General features: G+C 50.4%; 1 protein-coding gene across 2 annotated transcripts in view; it reads right to left on the bottom strand.

Moving 5' to 3' along the window:
* GDPD5 (glycerophosphodiester phosphodiesterase domain containing 5) overlaps positions 1–12,202 on the bottom strand; it is a 106,039-nt gene extending 93,837 nt beyond the window's left edge. The window contains exon 1 of one of the 2 annotated variants that reach the window (XM_066340805.1): positions 12,112–12,202. The gene's annotated coding sequence lies outside the window, so the exon portion shown is untranslated. Of the gene's footprint in view, positions 1–4,260; positions 4,319–12,111 lie in introns of those variants that run through there. The other variant, XM_066340807.1, reaches the window with a different exon arrangement.
* Between the last annotated feature and the right edge of the window lie 7,435 nt (positions 12,203–19,637).

Raw genomic sequence — 19,637 nt, 5'->3', positions numbered from 1 at the left:
ACAGCAGCATTGTCTTTGCATCCAGAAAGAACCAGGATGAAAAAGACTCAAGGACTGTGTGTATTTGTGAAAGCAGAGAGGTTTCATGAAGTGCTGGTGAGCTGGAGCAGGGAAAGCCGAGCAGCAGCACAGCAGGTGGGCAGGCAGGGAATCAGGAGTGGGATTTGCTCCAGCAAATACAAATTACAGCCATCAAGCACTTGGGTGACAAATCCATTTGGGCTGGATAAATTGGGACAGCCAAGCCAAGCTTGCCCATGGCCAAAAGCAGCCCCAGCAGGTCAAGGGCTCCCTGCAGAGTCACTGCACTGAGTGACAGCTCAGATGTGACATGTCACTGTTACAGCACCTTCCTCAGCCCTGCCTGTGACACCGTGTGGCAAGTTCTGCTGCACCCTCAGCTCTTTCAGAGCCCAAATAACCACTGACATTCCCAGAAACGCTGTCAGCAGCCCCATTTGGGCAGCCACCCATCCATAATCTGCCTGTGGGCTGGGCAGAATTCTCACCTCTGCTCCGGAGCCAGGCTGGGAGAGCTGGGGAGAAATAGCTCCAAGGAGAGCTCAGAGCCTTTCCAAGGCCTAAAAGGACTCCAGGAGACCTGGAGAGGGACTGGGGACAAGGCATGGACAGACAGGACACAGGGAATGGCTTCCCAGTGGGCTGAGGTCAGGATCTTGCTGGACCAGCAGTGCAAGGTCCTGTAGAGCCAGAAGAACATAAGCCTGAGTGACACACAGAGTTCTGTCCCTGCTGTCCCCATCCTGGCAGCAAACGGACTCACACCACAGGGAAACCCTTTGGGAGATGACATCTCAAGAGAAAAGTTGCTTTATTCCCACCTTTTAGTCTGGGAGACTTTGGGGACACCAGATATTCCCTCAGGGACTGGACCCACCAACCTTGGCCAAGGTGAGCCTCAAAACCTCTCCTGACAAACCAGTTCTCACTTTATTCTGCGGGATTTTTTTCCCCCCCATAACAGCTCACAGGTTGTCCTAAGGAGACCCACGTTCAGTCTGAAAAAGCACATTTTTGCCAGCAATAGTTCAGAAAGCTGAGAGATGCCATTAGCAGCATCCCCCGTGCTGTTCCACCCCCAGAGGAAGGTTATTCCTGTGAATGAGCAGATCCCCCGTGCTCAGCATCCCCCCTAAGGGGAAAGTGCCACTTCCAGATGGAAAGCAAGGAGCCAACACATTCCCTGCTGTCCTCCTCCCAAAATCATTCCCAGAGCCACCCCCGGAGTCTCTGGGAACCAGAGGAGCTGGAGGGAGCAGCAGAGGCTGTCAGACACCTCCATATGCCAATGGCTCTCAGGAAAAAGTGGCCAAAAATAGCCCAGACACATCTACCCTGCCCCATAAGACCGAGATTTTACTCCTGTCCCACTTATCCACGGGACAAATGTCTCCTCCACGCCCCTCAATCACTCCAAGCAGGAAGCTGAGTGGGTTTGGAGAGCTGTGTGACATTCCCAGGCCAACTCCAGGACACCAAAGCACACTCAGCCACCAGGATGAATAAAAACAATGCTCAGGGAATGGAGTTTAGTTGTAAAACCCCCCAAGGTGTGCATCCCACGAGGTGGTGAAGCACTCCCTGTGTCTCTGCTGCAGGAGCAGGAGAATTTTTCCCGTATCCATCTCACATCCCAGTGGTCCCAAAGAAGCTCTGGGAGCTGGGATTGTTGGCTCAGGCTGGACTGGGCAGAGCCCTTTGCCAAACCCCTCCCCCTGCAGAGCTCCCAGAGCTATTTTGGGCAGGTTGTGTCCAAAGCTGAAGGCATTTCTGGTATCTGCTTAACGTCCATAATGGCAGGGAAACAAATAATAAATAACCACAAAACAAGGGCTCACCCTTTGGCTTTTGCAATGGAGAAGAACTGCTGGAAAAGAAAAGGGAAGGACAAAACCCACCACAGATTCCATTGTATCTGACACCTTTCCTTTCAGAGTCATCATCAGAGCATCACCCTAAGTTATGTCACATGATCTGAGCGCAAATAACCAACAAATTATTTCTTTGTGGTGCTCCAGTGTTTCTCCATTTAAAAGGCAGGATAAAAAGCTCAGTCCTTGCCTGTTCCCATGGAGAAACAGGAGGAAGAGGCACAAGCAAGAGCAAAATCCTCAGAGCTCCAGGATGGCCACGGCAGACAGGTCTTCATTAGATTTTTCATCCTTTTAGCGTTTTCTAAAAGCCAGGCAAGTGGCAAACCCTTCTTATTTTTCCTTTTTGTCGCATTGTAAAAGACGGGCAAAATGAAAAGATCAGACTCTGCAGCAGGTTTCAGCTCTAGAGCAAGAAAAATATTTAAATATGGCCCTGCTGTTGCATGGCAGGGAGAGGATTTATTACTGCTGGGACACAAGACTTTCCCCACAGGCTGCCTTCCCAAATTCCCAAGCATCCCATCTGGCAGAGAGCCCTGGGGGGAATCCAGACACCTCAGCAGTCCCTGTGTACCCACTCACAGCATAATTTACTTCCAAGCTCAGCCACTTGCAGCAATATTTATTTTTTTAATACCAGCTCCAGCACCTCAGCCCAGCGCTTGTTCTCGACAGCTCTGCCACTCAGCATTAAACCTGATGGGGCATGAGACAGAACAGGGTTTTCCTCACAGCCCTGTCCAAGAGCTGCCTCAGTACAGCTGACAGCCACAAGTCTTTCAGCCAGTGTTTATTTCATCCCTTTCCTTCGCAGAAAAACAACCCAAAACAACAAGAAAAACCCAAACCGCAACACGAAAACAAAACAAAAATTGGAATTTTGCCTTTGAGGCCAAAGTCTTTTGGAATCAAACATATGGAATCGGTCACCAAATGTGGCCACTTTGGGAGCAAAATATCTTACAGGCTTCAGGCAATGCTGAAACACAGCAGTAAGTTTTAGGGTGGCCAGACAAAAGCAAGCAGGAGAAGACAGACTCCAGGCTGCCCCACTGTTGTATTTCACTTCTAGTTTGGAGCAGAAAACCCCTTCTAAAAAGGAGTAATTGGGTCAGGGATCCAGATTGCAGCTCTCCATGTTAAAAGGGGATTTGAAGTCACTGCAACCCTTTCCCTCCACAGGCTGGTTGGTGTTTCCTGACTGTGATTTTTAAACCAGAGAAATCTGTCAGTGCCTCAAGCCTGAGGGGTTGGAGCTGTAAGAAGCACCAAGGATGTTCTGTCTCCCCTGTCAGCTTCACAGTCAATGCAGATAAAACAAGCAGCATCTCAAGTGTGGGAGAAATCAGATGGCTTCACTACCGGAGGCATTGGAATTGTGTAGCCCCAGGAACTCCTGTTCCCACTCATTTGAGCTCCGGCTCTTTGGGATTAGGTTGCTCTGACAAAGGCCAGTCAGAAGCACCGGAGGCTGATAAACCCCATTAGCTGCTCACACAGCTGAGCAGCAGCAGCTGTTAGCTGGAAAAATTGGGAACAATTTGGGAGCTCCACGGTCAGGCTGACCTTGGGCACAGCAGCAGGGAGCAGCAAGCAGCATTTGGTCCCACTTTTGTCCAAACCCATCTCCCCCAACAGTTCCAGCCAGGATTGATTTTCCTCAGATTAAGCCCAGCTCAGGCAGCCTAAAGCCTGGAGTGTGGCTTTGAGAGGGACAGGACATGGGGGATGGCTTTCCCACTGCCAGAGGACAGGGATGAATGGGATATTGGGAAGGAATTGTTCCCTGGGAGGGTGGGCAGGCCCTGGCACAGGGTGCCCAGAGAAGCTGTGGCTGCCCCTGGATCCCTGGAAGTGTCCAAGGCCAAGCAATTCTCCACCTCTTTACCCTTGGCCAGCTTCAATCCAATGTTTTTCCACCCTTAAAGAGCTTAGAGCCCTGAAGAAGCACCAAGATGATGCAACAAATCTGCGCTCCCAGCACTGGCGTTCAATGGCTGCACAAAAACTCCAGGATTTCTTTCTCTGAGGCAAGAGAAGCCTGGAGAGATGCAAGAATCCCTAAATTTAACTCACAGCATCATTAAGTTTGGAAAACACCTCCAAGAGCTTTGAGTCCAACCAGTAACCTGCCTCTGCTAGGTCCAGCACTAAACCACATCCCCAAGTGCCACATTTCACCTCTTTTTGGAGATTGGACACATCAAGGCTGTTCAACCCATGCTGGGAGCAGCCACCACCTCACTCCTCACACACAGAGCACACCACGGCCAGGCAGCTGCCTTCCACACACTTCACAAACCTTGATCCCTAAATTAAAAAAAGAAAAAAAAAATAAAGACAAGTACATTTGAAAGAGACTTACAGAGCAGCAGCAGCAGCACTCCCAGCACAATTCCTGGTTGGATGTTCTGTGCTGAGAGGAGCCAGGGCAGCCTCATCCCTGAAGCCTTGCTGATACTCACGTTTAGCAGCGCTGATAAGCCCGAGCTGGAACAGCTCTTACGCACTGCAGGTTTTATCTGTGGCACAGCACACTTGTGACAGACCTTCTCTTATCAGCACTGCAAATATCAGCCCAGGTAAGGGCAGGCACATAATGCCCGGGAAGGTGCAGAAGCTGGGGCAGACACATTGGGGTTTGACTCCTTTGGCCTCATCTGCCCCAGCTCATGACCTCGAGGGCTCCCTGGTCCTCACCCCCACAGCCCCCAAACTGCTCCAGGGGAGGGGTAGAGCAGACCCCAAAGCCAGTCCTCCAAATCTGTCCCTCCAGGGAACCCTGCAGATGAGCTGTAAAGTCCAGGGATATAAGGAGAAAGCCACTATTTCCCCTGAGCTGGGAGAGAAGAAGCCAAGAGAGCAAAGTGATTTCCTCATCGGTCCAATACAGCTCAAGATAACCAATCACTCTAGAAATTTGCATTTAAGGACTCTCCTGACAGAAGAGGTTTAACAGAGCCAGCTGACCCTTTCAGAAACAGAGAGGAGTGGAAAAATTATGCTTATTGTGCTGTTAGAAGTGGATCTGTATCTGTTCATTACAGGGCAGCTCTAGAAGTCTGGACACCAGGTTAGGGTTTCCCAGCAAGCCCCCAGGCTTCCCTCCTGCCCCACATTCCCACTGCGTGTTTATCACATCCAGCAGATCAGCCCCAGCACGGCTTTCCAGCCCAGCAGCAGCCTTGGCTTCCAGGTCAAATGCCATCAACAAGCCAACCTTTCTCCTCACACCTTCTCAGCAGCAGGGACCATCCAAAGGAGCCATCCCCCTGCTCCGGGTGACACGGGGACAGGGCACCAGCATCATTAAGGCAGAGATTCCCTTCACAGAACCACTGCAGAATGATTCTCAGTTCCTGAGGCTCAGCAATGCACAGGGCAAGGTTTGAGCTCCACACTGACCCCCAGTACTTCAGACTGGAGCTGAAACGTGCCCAGGTACAAACCCAGGGAAGGACAATTCCCTCGCACATTGCTCCTGCCCGTGCTCTCAGGGACAGCAGCTCCATCCCTCTAATCCCACGAGCAGCTCTGTTTCTCTTGGCACAGCAGAAGTGTCCCAGGAGCCCTGGCAGGGTTTGTGTTTTGGGGACACTATGCAGCTGAGTGACCTTGTGATGCACAGAGGTTTGTCCCTGCCAGCATCAGACACAGCAGAGCACGCCTACTGCCACCACGTTAACATCTGAACATCCACAGCTGCCTTACACCACATTCCTTTAACTTACAGCTCTCCCAGGGCAGGAGCCTGGGGAGCCAAATAAAAAAACACCCAAAACAAACACGTCCCTAAGCAGAGGAGACTGATTAGGAAAGAGTCGTGATAAGGGAAAGTATCTCCAGCCGAGCTGTCAACCTTGCACTTTAAATCAGGCACTTAATGAGGGCTGCAAGCACTCTTCGCTTGCGTGATTAACTCCCAGCTAAAGAGGAGTTGAGCTGCTTCTTTCTGAAAGCAGATCCTGTCTCCAGCTTCCAGGCAGGAGCAGGAAAGCAGGAGATGATCTTGCAAGCTGTCAGCCACCACCAAGTGATGTCAAAGCCCATGCAGGGAGGGGAAATCACCCCGAAAACAAGAGCCTGCCACCACTCTGTGTTCACAAGGCATCAAATGCAGCACAGCAAGTGGTGTGGGAGCTCCCAGGCCCCAGCTCCAGGGCACAGGGGAAAAGGAGACAGCAATATCTGAATTTTTGGCAGGCATTTTGATATCTAAGAGCTGGAAAACAGGGATTACAAATCCAGTGTCCCAAGTGCAGAGCAATCCTTGATGATGAATGTGATTTGCATGCGAACAGGAACACATCTAAAAATAGGTGTTTGGGAAGGTCTCACCTCACCTCCTTGGCTTGATGAACTCCAGGGCTCCTGAATACCCCAAATGCACAGATCTCAAGGACTGTTCTATGCAGATCTCTAGGACCAGCCATCCACAGTCATGGATGGAGAAATCCCAGCCCAAAAAGCTTGAGAGAAACAGAGCAAATCACACGTGGACACTCAGCCCAGGACCCAGGAGCTGTCTCTTTGCTGGGTTTCAAACTGTAACAGGACTGACTGACAGCTTAAAATCTCACTGACAAGATTCCTGAATAATCAGTAGGCAGATTAATACCAAAATTCCCACAATAGCAAACAATCACTGCTGATCAGGAAACTGCCTACAAAACATCACCTTCCTGACAGCCTGGAGGAATTTCTTTATGGGGCTGCTTCATGTAAGAAAGGAGAAATACAGAACCATCACAGAAAGATTTGGGTTGAAAGTGGTCTTAAAAATCATCTTTTTTCCATGTGCAGGGACACCTTCCACCAGCCCAGGTTGCTCAAAGTAGTTGGGAAGAGAGAGAGAGAGACACCCTGGATTTGAACATACACTTCCCACCTTCTCCAAAAGAGCTTTTTTTCCCCTCTGAGAAAGGTCAAGGGGTTGGATGACACCAACAGCTAGGACATGCAGGAAATATTTTAATCCCAAGGAAAGCATTAATTACCTCTTGGCAAAAAAATAAACGCCAAAATCCACCCAAATATCACAGAGTGACCTCAGCATGGTGCTAAATCCCTGTAAACAAACCTAAGCCCTCTCCATCCGTCCCAGGGACTGGGTTTAAGCTATAACCTGGGAAGTCCCCAGCCCCATCCTGCCTCTTGGCAGCACAATGGGGAAGCCCTGGGTACAACAAGAGGAACCTGAGGCATGACCTGGGATATAAATCCCAGGTTTATCCCCATCCCCCAAGGTTTTACTCAGACAAGAGCCCTGCAGTCAGCACAGGGGGTTGAGATGGGGTCACACACACGGTCCCTCCCTCCTGGCAAGGACCAGGGCAATTTTGCAGGACAGCAAGCCCCGACTTGAGCCTCAAATCCTCTCCAAGATCTTAAGTGCCCTGCTTCCCAAGAACCTCGTGGAATACTCTGACCAACCCCTGTCACCTTCAGGTGCCAGTTTTCATCTGTTCCTCATGGGCTGGGACCAGCTCCAAGCCTGAAAATTTAATGCATTTTGTTTTGCTGCAATTCTGCAGTAGGCAAGCAGAACACTGCCTTGATTTTAGACGTGATTTATGATTAGGTGACTGTCAGCTCAAGAGATTCATCAATACAAGCTAAGTGGCCCAAATATAATCTCCTGGAGTGGCTCAGGAGAGCACGTGGCTGCTGAAAGGTACAACCAGTCCACTGTATCTTTTTAAAGGCTACACGCAAAAATACCTATTAGAGGAAACTCTGGGTTTCACCTTGGACTATTTCAGTCAGATACAAACTGCCTTCCCTGGGCAAACGTGAGCCTGAAACTCAGCACAGCTAAAACCAGCCAAGGACCAGAATATTTATGAAATGCTCTGCGCATTTCACCTCGGGCTGGGGAAGGGACAAGTTTCATTTCACCTCAGTGAGAAGGAAAGGGAAGCAAAACACAGGGGCCAGACATTTATGAAGAGGTTTTACAAGTTGCAGCAGCATTTTAAGAGAAGCAGCAGGATTTAAAGCAAATAAATAAATAAAATTAAAGGCAAGCTGACATCTAAGGGGGGGAAGTGGGAGATAAAAAGCTGCTTTGGCTCAGCACCACGTGGGAACTCTGAAAGTGAAACAGATCCTCCTGAGCTTTCCCAGACAAGAAGAGAATAAACTTACAGTCCATCACCTCCACGTGCTGCAGGATCCAGCAGCCTGAACCCCGAGCTCCTCATGGAAAGTGGCTCCAACACAAAGAGAAGGCAGGAGGAGTCAGGTTTGTCATGACTAAGGAATTACATTGAAACCAGTCCAGGCTCTTTCCAAGGAACAGATCAACGACCTGCAGGGCTCTGCACAGATGGGGACAGAGCTGGTGCCCAGATTTCTGCAGCACCTCCAGGAAAGGTGCAATCTCCCCCTCTGCTATCCCCAGCTCACCCTTCATCCAGCAAGTAAAAAAAAGAAAGAAAGAAAACCAAAGATCAAGATCAAGAGTCACACACACGAAAAAAGAGTCACAAAAAGAAGCAGTTTTCATTTTCATTTCTCATCATCAGGACTAATCCTGCCCAAGCACCAGGAGGACAAAAAAAAAACCAAAAAACCACAGAGCTCAATCCCAACCTGAAATGGATTCCAAATGTAGAAACATGGAATGCATGGAGGCACAGACACAAAAAACTTCCCAACTGCCACCCCAGAAGGTCCTTGTTTGGACACCCTTCAGGGGAACACTCTGTACCTTGAAACCACTCCTTGGCAGAAATCTTCTACAAATATTTAATTGCATATAAAAAATACAACTTTTTTTTTTTTTTTTTTTTTTTTTTTTGGTTGTTTGTCAGGCTATTGAGCAATGACAGAGTATTGCGCCAAATATCCAGGCAGCTATCCTGCCAGTATCTGTGGGTACTTCTGGAGGAAGTGGGGAGAACACAGTGGTTTGCTAAAGAGGAAAAAGCAGCAAAAGCCAAACACCAATGTGCAGCTTGCTTTCTTTTTTCTTTTCCTTTTTTTTTTTTTTTTTTTAAAGTCAAGGCGCGTATTAAAGTAGCTGTATGTAATCACTGTTTATAGAGGGGCTGGCGGGCAAAAGCAACGGCCATAAAAATCTTTTCAATCCCTTTTCCCAGCATCACGCTCAGAACGTTCCTGAAGAGGGCTGTTAAGCCCCGAGAGCAGAGCTGGAGGGGGGAATATCTGGTTTGGGAAGAAGGACGGGGGATGCGGTGCCTGGTCCCAAACCCCCTGGTGCAGAGGCTCCGTGCGCTCCTCAGCACAAGGAACGAGCTCTTCGGTGTGACACTGCCCTCTCCTGAGCACAGGAGACCGCTCAGCCTCGCTCCCGGCCCGGAACAAGGATTTTGGGAAAGCCTGGGCGATAAGAGAGCAAACCCCTGCGGGAAAGACAGAAAGGGAGAGCCCGCTCAGCCCAGAGCGGCTCGGGCTGGCAGCAGCAGCGCTGGCCGGGGGTCAGCACAGGAACCAAACAGCCCTATTCCAGCTCTTCGGAGCCTCATTAGCAGCGGCTGCAGTCTAATGAAGCAGAGTGGCTGCCAAGCGGATACCATCTCTTCGTCTCTGAGGGTGGAACGGGATGAGCTTTAAGGTCCCCGCCAACCCAAACCATTCCATGAATCTCAGCCTGAAGGTGGAAAGCGCCTCAGGGACAGGAGCACAACCTCTGTGGGTGCATCACATCAAGAACAAGGAGCTTGAAACCAGCACTGCTGACTCCAGAGAAAGCATCTCCTTACCCCACTGTGTTTGTAGGCAAGCTGCTCTCAGGAGGAGCCCTAAGAGCCCCTCCACGTCCAGCCCCACCATCAGTGAGTGCCACACCTTGCTACACAAGCGCGGAGCTGCACCAGGAGTATTTCAAAGGTACAACCATTCCCTTTTATCTTCACCCTCGGAAAGACTCACAGAGCGAGTTAAAGGACAATATTCCCCCAGGTGTGTCTGGTTAAAGGGCACCCAGACCTGACTTCCAACCACCTGTGAGCATCAAAGTGCCTCTAACACAAATCAGGGTGAAGGAGCCACCTGCTCCCTGCATCTTTAACCTCCACCTAACACCACCACTTGCACCTGTGAGTTTTAACCCACACTTTAAAAACTTTAAAAAAAAAGAACAACCAAAAAAGCCCTAAAATATACTGATTTTGGCATGGTAATTTTGAAGCAGTTACTCGAGATCAGATAGAGCTGGGTACACAGTTTATGGGTAAAAGTACAACAAAGGGTTGTCCCCTCACAGCTGGTTCTGTGTCTCACTATAACCTTCCTGGTTTATAAAGCAATTTGTTGCCTTGCTAAAAAGAAACCCCTTTAACATTAATTCTGAGCCAGCAGTTTCTGAATCTACAACCTGACACCGCATCAATTGATCCGACCAAGGCTCATTCTCCTTCCAACACCAGCCGTGCTTTGCCAAATTCATTGCAGGGGAAAGTGTAACAAGCAGAACACGCTCATTTAATAAAAAAGTACAGCTTGACAGAGACACCCACTCTAAAATTAACTCTGCCATCAAAGCAGAGCTTGTATTTGCCTCTGAAGAAGCACTTCCCAAATCACAGAGAAATATTCTGCAGCTCCACATTGCTGTGGCATCGGCGTGAAGATGCTTCAAAGCTTGGCAGAGGAGAACATGTTAAAATAACAGGCTTTAAGGAGTCAGGATGCATCACTGCTCAGGTGGATAAAGGCTGGCTAATGAATTAATGGACCATTTTCCATAGCAATCTGATGAGGAAAATGGACATGCCAGCCAAAACGCGAGGCAGGAAATCCATTTACCTCAGCTTTTCCCCCGGCCACACCTGCCAAGTGCAAGCTGGCAATTTGTAAGGGGGAAAGAAGGGACAAGGCTGTTATCCTGCAGGGCTGGGTGAGCTAAACCCCAAAAACCTCTTTAAGAAGCAGCACCACTCTAACTTGTACTTGCTGATCAGCAGCAATCTAAATTTCCTGGCAGCTGGAGCATCCCGAGGAGAGTCCAGCACCCAAACGGCGCGCTTGGATTTCACGTTCTCCGTGCACGGCGTAACTTTCAAATGGAGAAAAATCTGTACAGGCTCCTTCCCGCCAGCACAAAGAGCCAGCAAAGAGAACCATAATTCATTATTTTTTAAATTTCACATGCAGCATGGCTATGCCTGTTCCTGTCATCTCCCTAATCCCTCTCCAGCCCCAAAATAACCCCTAAGCCAACACGATTACACGTAACAAGAGTGGCTGTAAGGACCCACCCCTAAAATCCCAAAGCACGGCAAGTTCGACACAGCCAGGTTTTTCCTGGCCGGACAATCCTCATTTCCATCTCGCCAGGGGTGAATTTCACAGCTTCCACAGAACGAATTGCTCCAGCAGCCCTTTTTCAGAGCAAGGCTCACATGCCGACTGCAACTCCTCAGTGCCCAGTTTTCCGGGCGGGGAACAGTCAGGACATGGGTGAGGGCTTCAATAAAACAGCAGTAAAACAGAGATGATTTTTTTTTCCCCTTCTTTTTCCTGAATTATTCTTTATTTTGGTGTTAGTTTCTTTGCCAAGCATCAAGACAAAGTAACACCCTCTTACATTCACCTTTTTTCACCCTCTCTGCTCAGCGCTCGCTGGAAATTTGGGGTCTTTAACAGAGGCTTTGCTGCCAGGGAATATCGCCAAGAGCCATCCAGGACATCCCTGAGCATCCTCAGGGAGCTAGATGGGCACCGAGTGCTCCTCCAACTGGACTAGCAACAATAAATAAATCCCTCTTGGGATTCTGCTGCCTCAGGATTTTACAGCTCCGGACAGCGGTGTGAAGCCCTGGAGCCACGGGACACTGCAGATGCCATTATTTTATATCAAAAAAGAAGCGGTCCCTGTTACACAAGCAGGGCTTGAAGGAGAAAAGCGGTGTCCAGAACCCCACCCGGCCGGTTTGGGGCTCTCAGAGACCAGAGGGGGTACCCCGGGACCTCCCCCCAGGTGGGTGCCCACCCACGTCCCCCACCACCGGGAGCACCCGCTCACATCCCCAACTTTGCTCGGGATGCTCGCGGCCAGGTGAGCCACCCGTGGGGACGTGGGGGGCACACAGGGCAGAGAAACACCTTTTGGGGCAAAGGAACTCGGCTTCGGACAGAGGGGCACCTTCAGGGGGTGCAGCCCGGCGCAGCCGTCCCACCCGCAGCGGCTCAGCATCACCCGGGGGATGCGGGCAGCCCCCAGCCCACCCAGCGCGCCCCTTCGCTTTACCTGCTGCCGCCGGGAAATCCGCCAGTTTCCCGAGCCCGGGGGAAGGGGAAGGCCGGCCCTGGCGGCAGGGCTGTGCCAGGGCCGGCAGGGAAGGGCGCAGGGACGGCGCTGGCACGGCCGCAGCCCCGTCCCCGCAGCCCGGCTCGGCTCGGCTCGGGAGCGGGGCGGGCGCTGGGCCGGGCGGCTCCGCCCCGGGCAGCGCGGGAGGAGCAGAGGGACGAGGGGAGGAGGAGGAGAAGGAAAAAAAGGAAGCTGCACCCAGCCGTGGGGAGCTGTTCTCTTTGGGGTGTCCCCCGGCTGCCAGCGAACCCCCCAAGGGTTCTGCTTTGGGGGCAAAGGGAAAGGTTGGGGCAGCCCTGGGTTGGGCAGTGCCGGGGAGGTTTGGGAATGCTGAGCCCCTGGGAATCCCACAATGGGCAGGGGTGGTAAGGGACCTTAAGGATCATCGCGTTCCAACCCCTCTTTCCACTGTCCCAGGTTGTTCCAAGTCCCGTCCAGCTTGGTGTTTGACACTTCAGGGACGGGGCAGGTACAGCTTGGGGTAGGAAAGGACGTTCTGTGTTCCCACCGGCATGGATAAAAAGGGTCACATTCGATTTGGGCTTTGCAGCCTCCTGTTTTCTCCCCAACACACCCTTCAGTTTTTCTACTGCCTTTATCACCTGCACCTGGTCCTACATTAGATCCTGAACTGCCAAGAGTGCAGGTGGACCTGATCTCCACACTGAGGCCATCCTGGTGTGGGGTCCTTGAGCTGTAGCATTTTGAGGGAAGGACGAGTGTTTTGTTGGACCTACACCATGCCCAGGACTTGTTTTCCTCACACTGCAGCAGCACAAGTTATTTGGGATGAGAAGGATGCCCAGGCCTGCCCAGCACTGTGGCCAAAACTCAGCTGCGTCCTGGCTGTGAATCCTTCGCCCTTCTTGATACAACGTGACAAAACACTTGGCTGACAGCAATAGATTTAACCTTCTTTTCTGGTGCACATTGGCCATTTTCCACTTTTTTTGGCCCAGTCCTGAAGTAGAGACTGATCCAAGCAGTGCAAAAGGAAGGGATGTGCTGTCAAAATAACAAACAAGCACAAGCCAAATGCCAGGCTCCTCTTTACTGAGGCAGACTAAGCTGAGAGAGGTCGCTGGCAACTGGCTCTTTTCCTAGGCGGAGCAGAAATAATCCTGCTGCACTCAGCAGTAGGCAAAGACTGGAGGTGAAAAATCAGAATTTAGAGTCTGATCCAAGCAATGAGGAGCACAGCAGAGGAGCTGCAGGGTTGAGGTACAGGCTGCTGTCCTGGCAGCCCTTTGCCAAGTGCTTCTCCTTCTGGCACTGCTGACAGGAGACATTTCAGAATCACAAGAGCTGTGATTACCTTAAATCCTGGTGAAAATCTGTCCTGTGGGAGCATTTTATTTGTTGTCTGGTTGTGAGTCCAGGGCAGAGCTTTAGGACGTGTTTTCCTGCAGGCTTAGGGGTGGATGTGCAGGAGGGGATGGGACAGATGCAGATATTCCAAGGCACATAACAAAGTCCGGTGCCTTTGCCAAACTTTAAACATCCTTGGTCTTGTGCCTATGGATTGCCTTTTAACTTCAGCAGAAAGAGTTCAGCCTTTCATAAGATCAAGGGGAAAATACTTTTTTCTGGCATCAAGAGGAAATAAATACTCTTCAAACTCATGAGATTCCAGAAATCCTGCAGATGCTCCCAGCCCCAGCCAGCCAGTTCTTCACAGCATCCATTTGCTGAGGAAAATGCCTCTGAAAAGATACAGAGTTCGCACATTTTCAGAATATTTCCGTGACTTGGCCGGTTGAATCTGACACAGGATCCTGCCAGGATGCAGGGCTGGGGATTTGTTCTCCAGCCACTCCAAGCAGCTGTGAGGACAGCAGAGAGGAGCACAAGGACCACATCAGCCCCCTGAAAGCAGCACTTTGGCTGCTAAGGGCCGTGCAATGTCAAAGAAAAAGTCACCGAAGGAAATTTACCATGAATTTCCATGCAGCCTCTAGGAAAACAGATGCAATTCCAGACAGGGAAAAATTGCTTTCAGATTTTATAAGCTCCTTGTCCCGTGCTGAGAGCCTTGAATGCTCAAAGCTACTTTAAATATCTCCCTTTGGCATGGGAGGGATTTCTGCTGTGCTCATTCCTCACATTTCCAGCCAGCTTCCCTTCCAAAGGATGCAGCTCTAAGGCCCTCCTGAAAATCCTCTAGACTCCAGTGCCACTCTCTGTGTGTGATTCCCTTTTTTAAGCTGCTCCTTTAGGACCTGGCTCAGCTCTAAACCAGGGCTGAGTTTTGGGATTTCACGCCACATCTCGAAAGCATTTTGTTACGTGCTTATGGAAGGGAAAGTGTCTCCAGAAGGGATATTTTTGCTTCCTGGCAGGGAAATACGAAGCTGGCAGCTCAGAAGGGCATCAAGGCGAAGTCTCAGAGGAGTCACTGCTCTGGTCTTTGGCTGGGATGACTGGTGAGTGAGATGGTGCAGTTTTCTTACAAGAGTGGGATCAGGAGGAATGGGCAGATAAATCCTTAAACTGAGCACCAGCATCCTCCAAGAAAAAGTGCTGTTCCATCCCCTCTCTAGGCAGAAAGAAAGTCTCTTTTCCTCCTCCCAGGCTCACAGGGGGGAAGTCTTTGCTGGAGAAACACTTTCCTGAGCAGTCTGGATGACCCAGACATGGCCTTGGACACATCCAGGGGCAGCCATAGCCTCTACTCTCCCAGGGAACAATTCCTTCCCAATATCCAACGCTGCCCTCTGGCAGTGGGGAGCCATTCCCTGTGTCCTGTCCCTTCATCCCTTGTCCCAAATCCCTCTCCAGCTCTCCTGGAGCCCCTTTGGACACTGGAAGTGCTCTGAGCTCTCCCTGGAGCCTTCTCAGAGATGTCAGATTATGTTGGATAGTCCCTTTTCTGCATTTGCTGCTGTACTCAGGGGCAAAACAAGGCAGGGTCTGGTGACAGCACAGCACATTCCCCCATGGAAAATTTTTGGGGCAGAGCAAGGAACTCCTGCTCAGCTTCCAGTGCAGTGCTGCCACATAGGGATGGTGCACACTGAGAGATTTCAACATCTCAATTTTTGCACAGAGAAAATAAAGGATGAAGCAAGCGAGGCTGGATTTAAGCGGGGGATGTCTGGCAGGAGTGGAGTCGAGCCGTGCCCGTGGCTCTGCCCGTACAGAGGAGCTCTGGGAGGCAAATCCCGGCTGTGGCTGCCCCGGAGCATCACCCCGGGCAGGGGAAGGAAGCGTGCACAGGGACACACCATTGTTCTGCCCGCTCCAGTGCTCGGGGAATGCAGGGCAAGCAGGAGGGAGCTCGGCGCTTTCCTGTGTTTGTGCTGCGAATATTTTCATTAAGGTCCCTTTTCCTACCTCTTTCTCCGAGGCCTTTGTGCCTCTAATAAGTGCAAGGAGGGTGTTGATTGTAAGCATCCCCTCAGGCATAATTATTTTACCATAATAGCATTTACAGGGAGGGCTTGCAGAGCTATTTTCCTGTCACATCCTCTGCATTTCAACCTCCTTCACTTTTTTTTTTTTTTTGCCTCCTCAAGCTGCCCCAACAAGCCCTTGCAAGGTCTCCATCCCTGCAGCAAAAGCCATGGTGAACTGGTGAGCCCTGAAGACATCGCTGAGGGGGAAAATGGGAATATTTGATGTTACCCAGCAACTGGAAATGAAGATATCTTTTGTCCATCAAGTCAGGAAACGCTGTTTGCACAATGGCTGTGCTTGCCTGCTCTGGGGGAGTTGAGCAGCAACTCCTTCCAGTGGATAAGAGGGATGCACATCAACAGGAGGAAAGTCACTGGCAGGGATTAGTGGAGCAGGTAAATCAGGTCCCTGTCACCCTCAGCATCCCCTGATAACTGCACTGAAGTCTTGCAGTGTGGGGGAGGAAATATGGATGGCTCAGTCATAAAAACAACAAGTAAATAAATATGAAATGAATACAATAAACATAAAATTGAGAAGATCTGGAGGAGCCAGGAGTAGTTATTGTGGTGATGGTGACCTCACTGGCAAGGTGAGGAATGTCTGTCTCCATGGAAGTTTCTCAGGATGAAGAGCACCCTGTGCCCTCCTGTCCCTCTGAAGCCCTAAAGGATGTTGCCTTGTCTCATTGTCTTGGGCAAACAACTCCTGGAGTGGCCCCACAGCCCTTCAAAGGGGTGGAGAAACATGGAGCTGCTCAGTCCATCCAGAGCCCTCTGGACAAGGACAGTCCCTGCCACAAAGGGTCCCCCAGCTGAGCTGGTGACAAGACTTAGTCCCGTGACCCAAGCTTGTCCCAAGCTTTTATTTGCTGGCATTTTTTCCCCACAATTCATGCACGATTGGAAGGAATAAAACCATCCATAACCTCCAGCTCCTGCTCTCAGTATCAAGCTCAGGATAAACACAAGTCTCCTGTGGCAAAAACCCAACACAGTAAAAAAATCACATTGGTGTGGCACTTCACAACATGGTTTAGGGGCATGGTGGGATTTGGTCAAAGGTTAAATGTGATGATCTTGGAGGTCTTTTCCAGCCTTAGTGATTCCATGATTCCAGATATATTGGGAGAACATCAGGTCATGTAAGCAAAGCCATTAATGAACGAATTGGTTTTAAATTAAACTTTGTTTAACAGCATTTTCTAGTGCAGTCCACTTAATAAACAAATGCAGCTGAAACAGCAAGGAAGGAAATAGATTTGTCATTCTGTGGTGCAAGACTTCCCAGCCCTGTGAGAAGGAGCTTTATCAGGTCAGATAACATCTGACCAGAAGAGTCAGAGAGGATGAGTGTGAAGGCCAAACCTTGCTTGCATCACAATCCCAGTGGGTTTTTGTGGAGGAGCTCCCATCACATCCACCCTGGACAGCAAATCCCAGCGTTCTTCCAGGAGCCACTCACTGGCTGCCCCATGCACACAGAGCTGCTTTGTTCTCTCTGCTCCCTGCCCACCCAGCCCTCTTCTCTTCACCAACACATTAATCAGAGCCTTTTGGCTGAGGCCTTTGTTCTGTGCCTGCTCAGGAAGGTCTGGGCTCATGGATCACATTCCTGGTGCCAGCACGGGACGATCTTTATTGACAAACCCGTCATCGATACGGCTTCCTCCAGAAGGACTTTCACCTGCTCCAGCTCTGGCCATGTTATGGATTTGCAGGTGATGTTTGGATAAAAATACAGATAGGCTCACAATCAAACCCTTCAGGGATGTGCCTTGCTCCAGTTAATATTAAACACCTTTGGAGATATCTCTGCATTTCTCCAGGCCGGGAGGAACCTGCTGCATTCTTCTCATAGCTCCTTTGCAGGTACTGAAATAAAACCCCTGACCTGGATCCCTGAACAAAGCCTCTGTTATTCAGCCAGGCCAGGGGGGTATCAGTTTTCTGATCCTCTCCATTCCAGAGTTTTCTTGGATGGAGATGTGGGGTTTGACCGCATCACAGGGGATGAAAATCCCATCTCAGCCTCAGCTCAGCCTGCTGGGATGGAGCGTGTGTGCACAAACGCTGATGAGATTAAACTCCCAGAGTTCAAAACCTCACCGTCTTCAAAACGTTATGTGAATCCATTTCCCTCTATTTCCAATAAAACAACAGCAATTTTTCTTCCTGTTACAATGTAATGTTGTTCTACGTGATGTTGTTCCAGCAGTTTATATAAATTTCTACAAATCTAACCTGTAAATTGCTTTTTTGTGGGTGAAGCACAGCACCTGCATTCAGCTTTCAAAGCATCACTAACTGTGCACAAACACCCTTCTCTTTTAAAGCCAGAGTGGCATTTTGGAGTATATTTGGCCCAGGAGGGAATTGTTAAAAGATCTTGGAATGATGAGTCCTCCTTGCACAACACCAGCTTTTGGGTGAGCACCTTACAATAGCCATAGATTCACAGATCCATGGAATATTTTGAGAGCAGCCAGGGCTATCCTGTTCCCAGCCTGTGGTCAGAGCAGGGCTGGGCACCAGAACATCCCACATTCCTGGGATGGGAGCATGGGCTGCACCCTCAGCTGCAGGGCCAAGCCCCTGTCTGGGGGATGGGTTTTTCCGTCCTCAAAGATGGAAAGCATTTTGCCTTCATCTGCTGGAGTACCGAATCCACCAGTGGCGCTGTGATGCTTTGTGCCAGCCCCACGGGGAAGGAGGGAGCAGCATCCTTCACTCCAAGCAGCTCATGCTGGGCTCCATGGAGGAGAGGTGAGGATTAACTCAGTCCTGGGAGGGAACAGGAACTGGGGGTCCCCACGCTGAGGGACAAGCAGGAGAGCAGGGTAAGCAAAGCCTAAATGTCCTAAATGCCCTCCTTTATCCAAATGAATCCAAACCACCTCCCAGGCCAGGCCTGGATTACTCTGAAGATGTCAAGGCCCACACAAAAGTCCTTCATCCAACCAGGTCTGGGAAAACCCCCAAAATGCTCCTCTGTACCCATTTCAGTCCAGCTCTTGGATCCTAGGGGTGTGCTGCCATCCAGGAGGCTTCACAGCCCAGAACCTGCTGGGCTCGACTTGCTCCCAAATTCCTGCTCAGCCTGCCAGGAGCTGATCCCAGGAGGAGACATTTCAGCCAGGCAGCCTAGGAGGAGAAGGCAGCTGCATGGAGAGAGCAGAGAAACATTTCCAGCCTTTCCTCCCGGGGCCAGACCTGCCCTGGATTCTGCTGCCTTCACCTTGAGCTTCCTCTCCTCTTTCTGGCCTTGAAGGCTTCTCCCTGCTCCAAATCTCTCTGGAGTTTCTGATGCTGCAAATACACCCCTTCATCTTCCCATTGCCAACCCAGCCCAGAAGTTGCATTTTCTACCCCAAAACCTCAGCTGGGGTCAAGGTCCACCCCAGAAATCACCCCATTCTTCGACACCATGAAGGAACCAACACCAACCCCTCATTTCCAGCAGCACAGCAGAGGCAGAGCCAGGGAATCTCCACTCTTGAGGGCAGATTTCCCCTCCTGGTTTGTGGGACAGGCAGGAGAGGCCTGGAGATGTTTGCTTTGACCCTGAGGTGACGTCTGGGGTGCAAAGGTCACAACCAAGACACTTGCAGTGTTTACCCTGCGAGCCCAGCAGCCACCAGCAAGCTGTGCTGGGCACTGGGGCTGTAATGAGGAGAGCAAATATTATCCTCCATAGGTGTCATGAGCTGAGCTGCTGGGAGAAAAGCCTCCTTAAATAGTTGGGATTCCTCCCAGCAGCACCAGGGATGAGAGGAATAATATTTGGGAGAGGAACACACCCCGAATGACGGCGTCTGTGTGAGGGTGGGAAGCAGAGAGCAGCCGGCATCTCCTGGCCACAGATGGTTCCCATCAAGAGGAATTTTTTTCTTGTTAATCCCAAAACAAGCTTGGGATGTATTTTTATTTCAGTGTTAAGAGGAGAAAAAAAGGAAGTCTGACATGACCCCCTGTTTTTCTGGCCTCACTCCCTGCTCAGCCTCTGCTGTGAGCAAGCACAGAAAATGTAGCTCATGTTAACGGCAGGGATTCTGAGAACAAAAAATCCTG

This window comes from Sylvia atricapilla, chromosome 2 (assembly GCF_009819655.1).
Source record: "Sylvia atricapilla isolate bSylAtr1 chromosome 2, bSylAtr1.pri, whole genome shotgun sequence".
Lineage (NCBI taxonomy): Eukaryota > Metazoa > Chordata > Aves > Passeriformes > Sylviidae > Sylvia > Sylvia atricapilla.
The sequence above is the reverse complement of the archived record's forward strand: the minus strand, read 5'-3'. Positions and strand labels throughout refer to the sequence as shown.